This window comes from Hypanus sabinus, chromosome 2 (genome assembly GCF_030144855.1).
Source record: "Hypanus sabinus isolate sHypSab1 chromosome 2, sHypSab1.hap1, whole genome shotgun sequence".
Taxonomy (NCBI): Eukaryota; Metazoa; Chordata; class Chondrichthyes; order Myliobatiformes; family Dasyatidae; genus Hypanus; species Hypanus sabinus.
The window spans coordinates 88104402-88113538 of record NC_082707.1 but is presented as its reverse complement, the minus strand read 5'-3'; the positions used below and the strand labels follow the sequence as shown (position 1 = coordinate 88113538).

General features: G+C 40.4%; 1 pseudogene; it reads left to right on the top strand.

The window, feature by feature from the left end:
• The first annotated feature begins 2975 nt into the window (after positions 1 to 2975).
• On the top strand, positions 2976 to 8819 carry LOC132403713 (alpha-1,4-N-acetylglucosaminyltransferase-like; annotated as a pseudogene).
• The last annotated feature ends 318 nt before the right edge of the window (positions 8820 to 9137 follow it).

Sequence of the window (9137 nt, the reverse complement as noted above, 5' to 3'; positions counted from 1 at the left end):
GTTGTTTCTAAAGGGGACCCAATCATTTCCAATCAATCCCCTGGCCCATTACCCAGTCTCCAAAACAGGGAATGTTGGCACATTTTCATTCAGAAATTGGTGTTCTCTGTAATCTGTTGTTCTCTCTCTTTTTTCAACAATTCTCATAATTCTAGCAGGTTTAAGAACCAAACCCACTAAAAAGCAAGTCAAGATCACCTAAACACTAGTCCCCCCACCTACACGATATCCATATCCCTCTATTTTCCTTATATCCATTGCCTATCCAAATGTCTCTTAAAAGCCTTTAATGTATTTGCCTCTACCATTGTACCAGGCATCTGCCACTCACATCCCCTTTCAACCTACCCCCTCTCAGCTTCAGTGCAGACCATTTGGTATTAGAGCATTTCTGCCATGGGAAACAGATACTCCCTGTCTACTCTATTAATGCCTCTCACAATCTTAAAAACCTCTATCTGATCTGCCCTCAGGCTCTGGCATTCCAGAGAAAAGAATTCAAGTTTATCCAGTCTCTCAGGACAGCATGTGCCCTCTAATCCAGGAAGCATCCTGGTAAATCTCTTCTGCACTCTCACCAGAGACTCAACATTCTCCCTATAGTGGGGCAACTGGAACTGTACGCAATACCATCTTGAGTCACTTAAACAGCTTTCCACTCAGCCCCCACACAAACACACTGGTGATGAGTGTACCATTCTGTGCACAAGAATGGCTGTGCTTTCTCCCTGTGATGGTGTAGTTTCATTTGGGTGCTCTAGATTCCTCTTTCATCAAGATGATTTGCTGGAATGGTAACCAAACACTGAATTGTCCCGTAGTGTGTGTGAGTGGTAGTATCTGGGGAGTGGGGGTGGGGCGGTTGGGACTTACGGAAATCATTCTCCACATTCTATCAACTGATTAACAATAACTAAATAAAACTTCTTTTGTCAGTCAGGAATGATGGGTCCATTCAACAAAATAGATCTTCTAGCCATTAATGTAAGAAATGCAATCATTCGACAAGCAGAAGAAGATAAATGGATTGAGTCCATCATTGGTAAACCAAAAATTGCAGTAATAGGATGAGGTTGTAAATCAATGTTCAATACCGTGGAAATAATATCGAAAATGTCTTTCCAATATTTTTTCAAAAGTGGACATGACCAAAACATATGAGTTAAAGACACTATCTCAGAATGACATCTGTCACATATAGGATTTAAATGGGAATAAAAATGAGCCAATTGATCCTTGGACGTATGAGCCCTTGGACATTAATCCCCCTACCGTATTTCAGTGGCTTTCTCAAACTCCATGTCTAAATTTGGAGAAAATTAGAAGTGTTGTATTTGACCCTTCTATTAATTTTGAAAAGACATGGAGACTATTTATTCAATATTTTCATATGATGCAATTTGACCCTGTTCAAATCCTATTCATTTTTTCAGTTTTGATTATACATATGTTGAGCTGATTGGCGTTGGTGACACCGATGATTTTGTACTTTTTTAATAGTTACTATAAATAGCCCATTATCTATTTTTTTTTTCCTTTTCTTTTTTTTCTCCTTATTAGTGTTAGGTTGTTAGATTAGTTTTTCTTAGGGTTAATTTTTTTTCTTTTTCTCTTTTCTGTTTTTTTTAAAATATATGATATATCTAGTTTTGTTCTGTTTATATGATATTTGTATCATTCATGATTTGGGAAGATTTAACTATATTGTAATTATTGCTTGTGTATCCTTTCATGTTCAGTGTAACTTTGTAAGATTGTAATCCCACTATCTATGTATTAATCTTATTTTGTTGATATTAATAATAATAAAGAGATTGAAAAAGAAAGGAATGATGGGTCCAATTAAGTCTCAGGATCCAAGTGGCTGTTCCATATTTACTTTGGAACTAATGGCATTATAATCACTAGATGCAAAGTATTTCCCTGTACAAACTTCTGTCACCTACTCTGTAGCAGATCAAGTATTGCACACTCTCTCATTGGGATTTCTACATTTTAATTGAACACATTTGACAAACTTTATCTCATCTACTCCTTTTATAGTATGGGAGCCCCAGTCAGTATGTGGAAAGTTAGAATCACCGACGATAACAAACTTATGTTTTGTGCAACAGTCTGCAATCTCTGCATACTTGTTCCTCAAAATCCCACAGACTTTTGGGATGTCTATAAAATTGCCCCAGTAATGTGGTCATACCTTTCTTATTTCTCAGTTCCCCCCATAAAACCTCACTAGTCAAGTTCTCCAGTCTGTCCTGACAGAGACCTGCCATGACATTTTCTCTTACTAGTAACAACACCCCTCCTCCTTTAATCCCACCTCCTCTGTTTCATCTATAACAATGGAATCGGAAACCCGGAATATTGAACTGGCACTAGTTAGAGACAAGATAGTCTGTGGAATGTTCCTAACTCATTTTCCCATCCTAATTCTTATCCAGTTTCCTGTGCCAAGCACCTTGTGTATAACTACCTCTCTATGTGGCCCATCTATCACCGCTTCAGCCTCCCAAAAGATCTGTAGTTCACCCAATTCCAGCTCCGACTCCGTAACACAGATTTTTAGAAGCTGCAGCTGGATACACTTCATACAATTATCATAGTCAGGGACACTGGAGATCTCCCTGCTTTCCCAGATCCCACAAGATGAGCATTCATCAACCTGCCTGGCATCTCTACTGTCTTAACTGAGCAGATATAAAGAAGGGAAGGAAAAATAACTTTACCTAGAGCTTCTATTTTTGCCTTCTCTGACTAAAGCCTCTCTTCACTGAAGCCTCAAAGATTTCTCTAACTCTATCCAGTCCAAAGACGACTGCTCCTGCATTCTTTTAATTTGCTCTTGCTAATTAGTGCCAAATACTGATTGGTCACTGGTCAGAGCTCAAATAAGCTGCTGGGATCCACTGCTGCCATTTTCTACTTGGTCAGTGGACCTGAGTGAAATCCCCTCCTTTCAAATTTCTGACGTACGAATGGTCACTGGTCAGAATTCCCAAATGCCAAATGGTCGTTGGTCAGAGCTCCAAGATGTAGGAAGCATATCAATTGTCAAAGAGGCTGAACCAGACAGGGGACAACAAATACTTTTGTTGATTTTAGTGTTTTGCATAATTCATCTATGGACAATGGTGGGGATAAAAATTATTTTAATAGTGTTATTGGGGAAAGCATCCATCTTTTGACATGTAATTGGAGAAGGTGCTTTGGACATCTATGACAGCTTTCAAACGATGGACAGCCTTTATATTGGACATTCCGATGACAAAATTTAAGGAGTATTTTGTCTCAAGTAGAAACATCACATTTGAATGAGGTAAATTATTTTCCTGTGAACAGAAGCAAGGTGTCGACTTTGACAAATACTTAGCTGAGCTTCACACACTGAAAGAGTCCCGTGAGTTTGGAGAGTTGAGAGACTCACTAGTTAGAGACAAAATAGTCTGTGGAATCACAGATGATGTTCTCAGAGAAAGCTTGCTCTATGAAAAAGATTTGATGCTAGAAAAAACCATGAGTATGTATAAGGCAGTGGAGACCATAAGCACAAGCTAAGGAACTACACAGTGCAGATAAAATAGTGCAAGATGTGAAAACAGAGGAGCATAGTACAATGCATTTCAGTTGGAACTTATGCAAAGACCCACTGATCACATGGATGTAGTCCAAAGCTCCATTATCAGGCACATGGAGTACATTATGGTCACACAGCAGGAACAAGAACAGAAATAAGAAATAGGATCTTGGCAGAAGGATATGAAAGAAATGAACTTGTAAATCAGAGTTCTCAAAAAGACACCAGTATTAATGCTGCAAGTAAAAGCAAGACAATTGTAGTAACAAATAGCAGCCCAAAAGGGAATTATTAAGCCACTACAGAGATGGATTGACAGTGATTGAGTAACTGGGCGATTGTATACTCCCGTTACAATTGAAGGTTATGTTAGTATCTTTGTTAGTCAGCATTATTGTGTCTTGCAGTTTTTTTCAGGTCTTGTGTTGTTTTCTTTGAAGGGGAAAGATGTGTTATTTAAAGTGTGTGTAAACTCTTTATTATGAGTTTCAAATCCCAGTGTGCAATACACATTGGTTCACCCAAACTAGATGTGACACTGGTGAATGGGTGACACTCACTCTTGGTGGGCTGGAGTGTCCAGAGTAAAATGTGGTTGAGGTGAAGCCATTCTGTAAATATACAATGTGTTAGTTTTTTTAGCCACACAAGTTTGTCTTTATTAAGAACAAACATAACAATAATCCCCAATATTTCAGATGCATTGTGACTTTGTGGCACTGCTCATCAAGACACATCAACTAGATGCATTATAAACTAGTTTGCCCTCATATTCTATCTTTTCCCTTCTTACACCTCTTTTGATGGATTTAAAATCTTCCCAATCATCCAATTTCCCACTCACTTTTGCTAACTTATATGCTCTTTCCTTGGTTTTTATGCAGTCCTTAACTTCCTGGTCAGCCATAGTTGGCTGCCCTTGTCAATTGAGAACTCCTTCTGTGGGACATATCTATCCTGCACCTTGTGAACTATTCAAAACTTTCAGCCATCTCTGCTCTGCCATCATCCCCACCAGTATCCTCCTTCAATCCACTCGGGCAAGCTCCTCTGTTATGCCTCTGTAATTCCCTTTATTCTATGGTGATACTGATACATGTGACTTATGCTTCTACCTCTCAAACTGCAATATGAATTCAATCATATTATGATCACTATCTTCTAAGGGTTGCTTTCCCCTATAAGGTCTGTGTTATTACACAACACCCAATCTAAGATAGCCTTTCCCCAAGTAGGCTCAAGCACACACTGCTCTAAAAAGCCACTTGTTGGCATTCAACAAATTCCCTCTCTTGCAATCTGACACCAACCTGATTTTCTAAATCCCCTTCCATATTGAAGCCCACCATTACAATTGTGTCATTACACTTATTACACACCTTTTCCAGCTACTTTTGCAATCTCAACCTCACACCTTGGCTACCATTGGAGTCCCATATATGATTCCCATAATGTTCTTTTTTAACCTTTGCATTGTCTTAACTCCATCCACAATGATTCAACATTCTCTGACCCTATGTCACCTCTTTTTAAAGTTGTAATTCCATCTCTTACCATCAGAGCCACACCACCACCTATACTTTCCTGGCCATCCTTTTGATACAGACAATATCCTTTGATGTTTAGCTCCCAATTGCAGCTTCCTTTCAGCCACAACTCGGTGATGCCCACAATGTCATACGGACTGTTCTCTAATTGTGCCACAAGTTCATCCACCTTATTTCAAATGCTACACAATTTAAATACTGCACCTTCCATCCTGCATGCTTTATGCTTTTGAATTTTGCCTCTGTGTTACAAATTAACTGATTGTTCTGTCTGCATTTGTAATCAATCACTTGCTTGTCCTTCCTTACATTCATATTACATTGTCTACTTGTAAACCTGCTGGCTCACCTTCAGCTTTATCATCCTGTTTCCCATACCCCTACCATATTAGTTTAAACCACTCATAACAGCTCTAGTCAACCTGCCGCATAGATATTGGTCCCTCTAGGATTCAAGTGCAACTTGTCCTTTTTTTTTTAAGCGGACACACCTTCCCCAGAAGAGATCCCAATTATCCAAAAATACAAATCAATGCCTCATGCTCCAATTCTTCAGCCAAGCATTTATCTGCCTCCTCATTCTATTCCTATCCTCACTGTCACAGGACACAGGCAGCAATCCCAAGATCACTGCCCTAACGTCCTGCTTCTGAGCTTCAGCAGGTCTGGCAGCTTCTGTGGAGTGTGACTGTTGAGTTAGTGTTTCAGATCAATGACCTTTCATCACTCTGGCAACACACACAAAATGCTGCAGGAACAAGCATGTCAAGCAGTCACCTGTTCCAGTTCCGACACCTCCCTCCCCTTTCCAATCTCTCAGCCTCTCTCTCTCCAGAGACAGTATATCTACTGATAACTTTTATCAACACACTGATTCCACAGCTACCTGGACTATACATGTTCCCATCTTGTCACTTGTAAAAGTGCCATCTCCTTCTCTCAGTTCCTCCGTTTTCACTGCATCTGTTGTCAGCATGTGCTTTTTCATTCCTGATCTGATGAGATGTCCTCCTTCTTCAAAAAAAGTGGTGTTCCTTCCTCCACCACCAATGCAGCCCTCAACTGCATCTCTTCCATTTTCCACATGTCTGTCTTCATCCCATCCTCCAGCCACCCAACCAGGGACTAGGTTCCTCTTGTCCTCACCTGTCACCCCACTACCCTCCACATCCAGCACACAATCCTCTATAACTTCCGCCATCTCAGACAGGATCTCACCACCAAGCACATCTTTTCCACTTACCCCTCTCTCCCATGCTTTCGGCTTTTTGCAGAGATCACTTCTTACGTGACTCCCTTCTCCATTTGTCCCTTCTCACTGATCACACTCCTGGTAACTCCTCTTGGCAAATGCCACACTTGTGCCTACACCTCCTCCCTAGTTGTCATTCAGAATCCAAACTTCCCTTCCAATAGTTCAATAATTCTGTTTAAGGTCAGAGAAATGCACACAATGTACATCCCGAAATTATTTTCTTCAGACATCCCCAAAAACAGAAGAGTGCCCCAAAGAATCAATGACAGTTAAAACATTAGAACCCCAAAGCACCCCTACTCCCCCACACACAAACTGCAGCAAAGCAACGCCTTTCACCACCCCCACCCACTTCAACAAAAGAACATCAGTGCCCTCCACCCACAAAACATGCAATAGCAAAGATCCCAGTAAGACCATGATCTGCAGTACAACAAAAAACAATTGTTCACCTGATCATTCAACATTCCACAAGATCTTTCTCTCCCTAATAAGGGAGAAACAGGTGTCCCCATTTCACAGCGAGACAGGAGACGCAACAAAGTAACTTGGTGATTTATGGTGTTAAAGGTGAGTTGTGCTGTTTCCACCCCCCCCCCCCCCCCACCCCGCCAACCCCCCGAGTTCTATGACTGGAGAATCGGCACCAATCTCTCACCGACCGATGAGAGAAAGAGAGAGAGAGCCAATCAAGTCTCTGACAGCTAATCCACTGCTCCTTATGTTCCATTCTCTCCCGCAACACTTCAGCTGGCAGCACCAGCTTAGAATCAGCCTGTCCACAGGGCTGTGAAATCTGAAGAATCAATCGTCTTTTAGGCCACATCCTTAGGATATCAAAATCTGGCCCATCGTAGAGCCTTGAGGGCAAGTCCTATCCACTCAAAAAAATGGAAGTCAGAGTGTAAATCCACATTTGGCTCTTCAAGGGAACCCCATGCACCCTCTGAGTCTGTTGGGGTCATCTACTGTGTCTGGTGCTCCCAGTGTGGCCTGCAGCATATCGGTGACACCCGATGTAGATTGGGAGACTGCTTTGCCGAGCGTTTACAGCCATGCTAGTCCATGGCCTCCTCTACTGGTGTGATGAGGCCAGACTTAGGTTGGAGAAGCAACACCATGTATTCCATCTGGGTGGCCTCCAACCTGATAGCATGAACATAGATTTCTCGAAGTTCCAGTAATTACCACACAACCCAACCCTCTCCTTCACCATTCTGCATTCCCATTTTCATCTTTCAACTTATCTCCGTATTTGTCTATCTGACCATCACCTCATTCTTCTCCAGACCTTTATCTCTTTCACCAATTAACTTCTCAGCTCTTTACATATCCAACTACATCAGTCAAACACGGGGTCCAGATAACCCAATCATGGGCTGTTTGCAGTTTCCTCCTGAAATTGTGTCATTTTACATAACAAATAATTTCGTATCTGAGAAGGGACTCAGGTTTTGCAGATCATTAGCAGAAATTCCTTGTGTCAATGTTCATTTGCTCTGCTTAAGCTCTCCTTGAGAATGAACCAGTTTACCAAACGGTTCACAAAATAGTGGCTGCAAGGATAATCTCACAAAATGGCCTCCTCTCTTTGTACAACCACTTGGCAAGAACAAAGACTTCTTCTCTGTCTGGTTCCACAATCTTTGCCTCATTTCTATTCACTGATCTATAGATCTTTCAGGCCAACAGTAACCTTATGGTCTTATAAAAAGTTAATACAGATAATATTTCACTTATCATAAAGAACCGTCTGCAACATCAAGAAAGAGACAGAAATTATATTTAGCAAGAAAGGAAATTAAGATAATGAATGAAAATTTCCTTGTCATTTATTCTACAGGTAAATCCAAAAAAGGAGAAATATTGAACTCATGTACTTGCTGATGGCTGCAGGTTAGCATTGATCTGGAAATATGGAGGAATCTACCTGGATACTGACATTATATCCCTGAGGTCTATACCATTTGCAAACTTTACATGTCCAGAGAGCACAGAAATTCTCAATAATGCGGCACTAGGTTTCAATAATAAAAAAGATACCTTTTTGTGGAATTGCATGAAAGATTTTGTGACCCATTACAATGGAGATATTTGGGGTCAACAGGGTCCTCAACTGATCACCCGTGTGCTGAAGAGATGGTGCAATACTAGTAAATTACCCACCTTCATTGGCAAGAAATGCAATGGCATCTCTATATGGATCACAAATCGTTTCTATCCGGTCCCATTTCCAGCATGGGAGAGGTACTTTGTTCCCTGGAAAAAAGAGCATATAGAACGGGCCTTTTCAGATTCATATGGAGCACATATCTGGAATGTTATGAATAAACACAAAAGAAAATTTGCTGCTGGAAGTGGATCATTACTTGAACATTTTTTCCAGTTGCATTGTCCAACTACGTACAAAAATTTAATTCAATCCAGCAATAGTAGATCCTGATTTCAAACCTGATATTGTACAATGAGCAACATAATTAACTTGACAGATTGTCCTCATTTGACCGAATAGCAGTTTGCATGTGGTGTGTGAAAATAATGGGCAATTCAAAGTTCTCTATACCATCTGGTCAGAGATACTGAGTGCAGTGAAAGTCTCAATGACATTGATAAAGATTACTTATGCTGTATTTTGTTGACCTATTTGAAAACCAGTGTGAGTTTCTGTAGGACATCTGATTATCTGTTAAAATCAATTAATCTTTGATTAATGTAATTTCTAACTTTAATTTTTAACATTATTGTAGAATTTAGTTGCTAT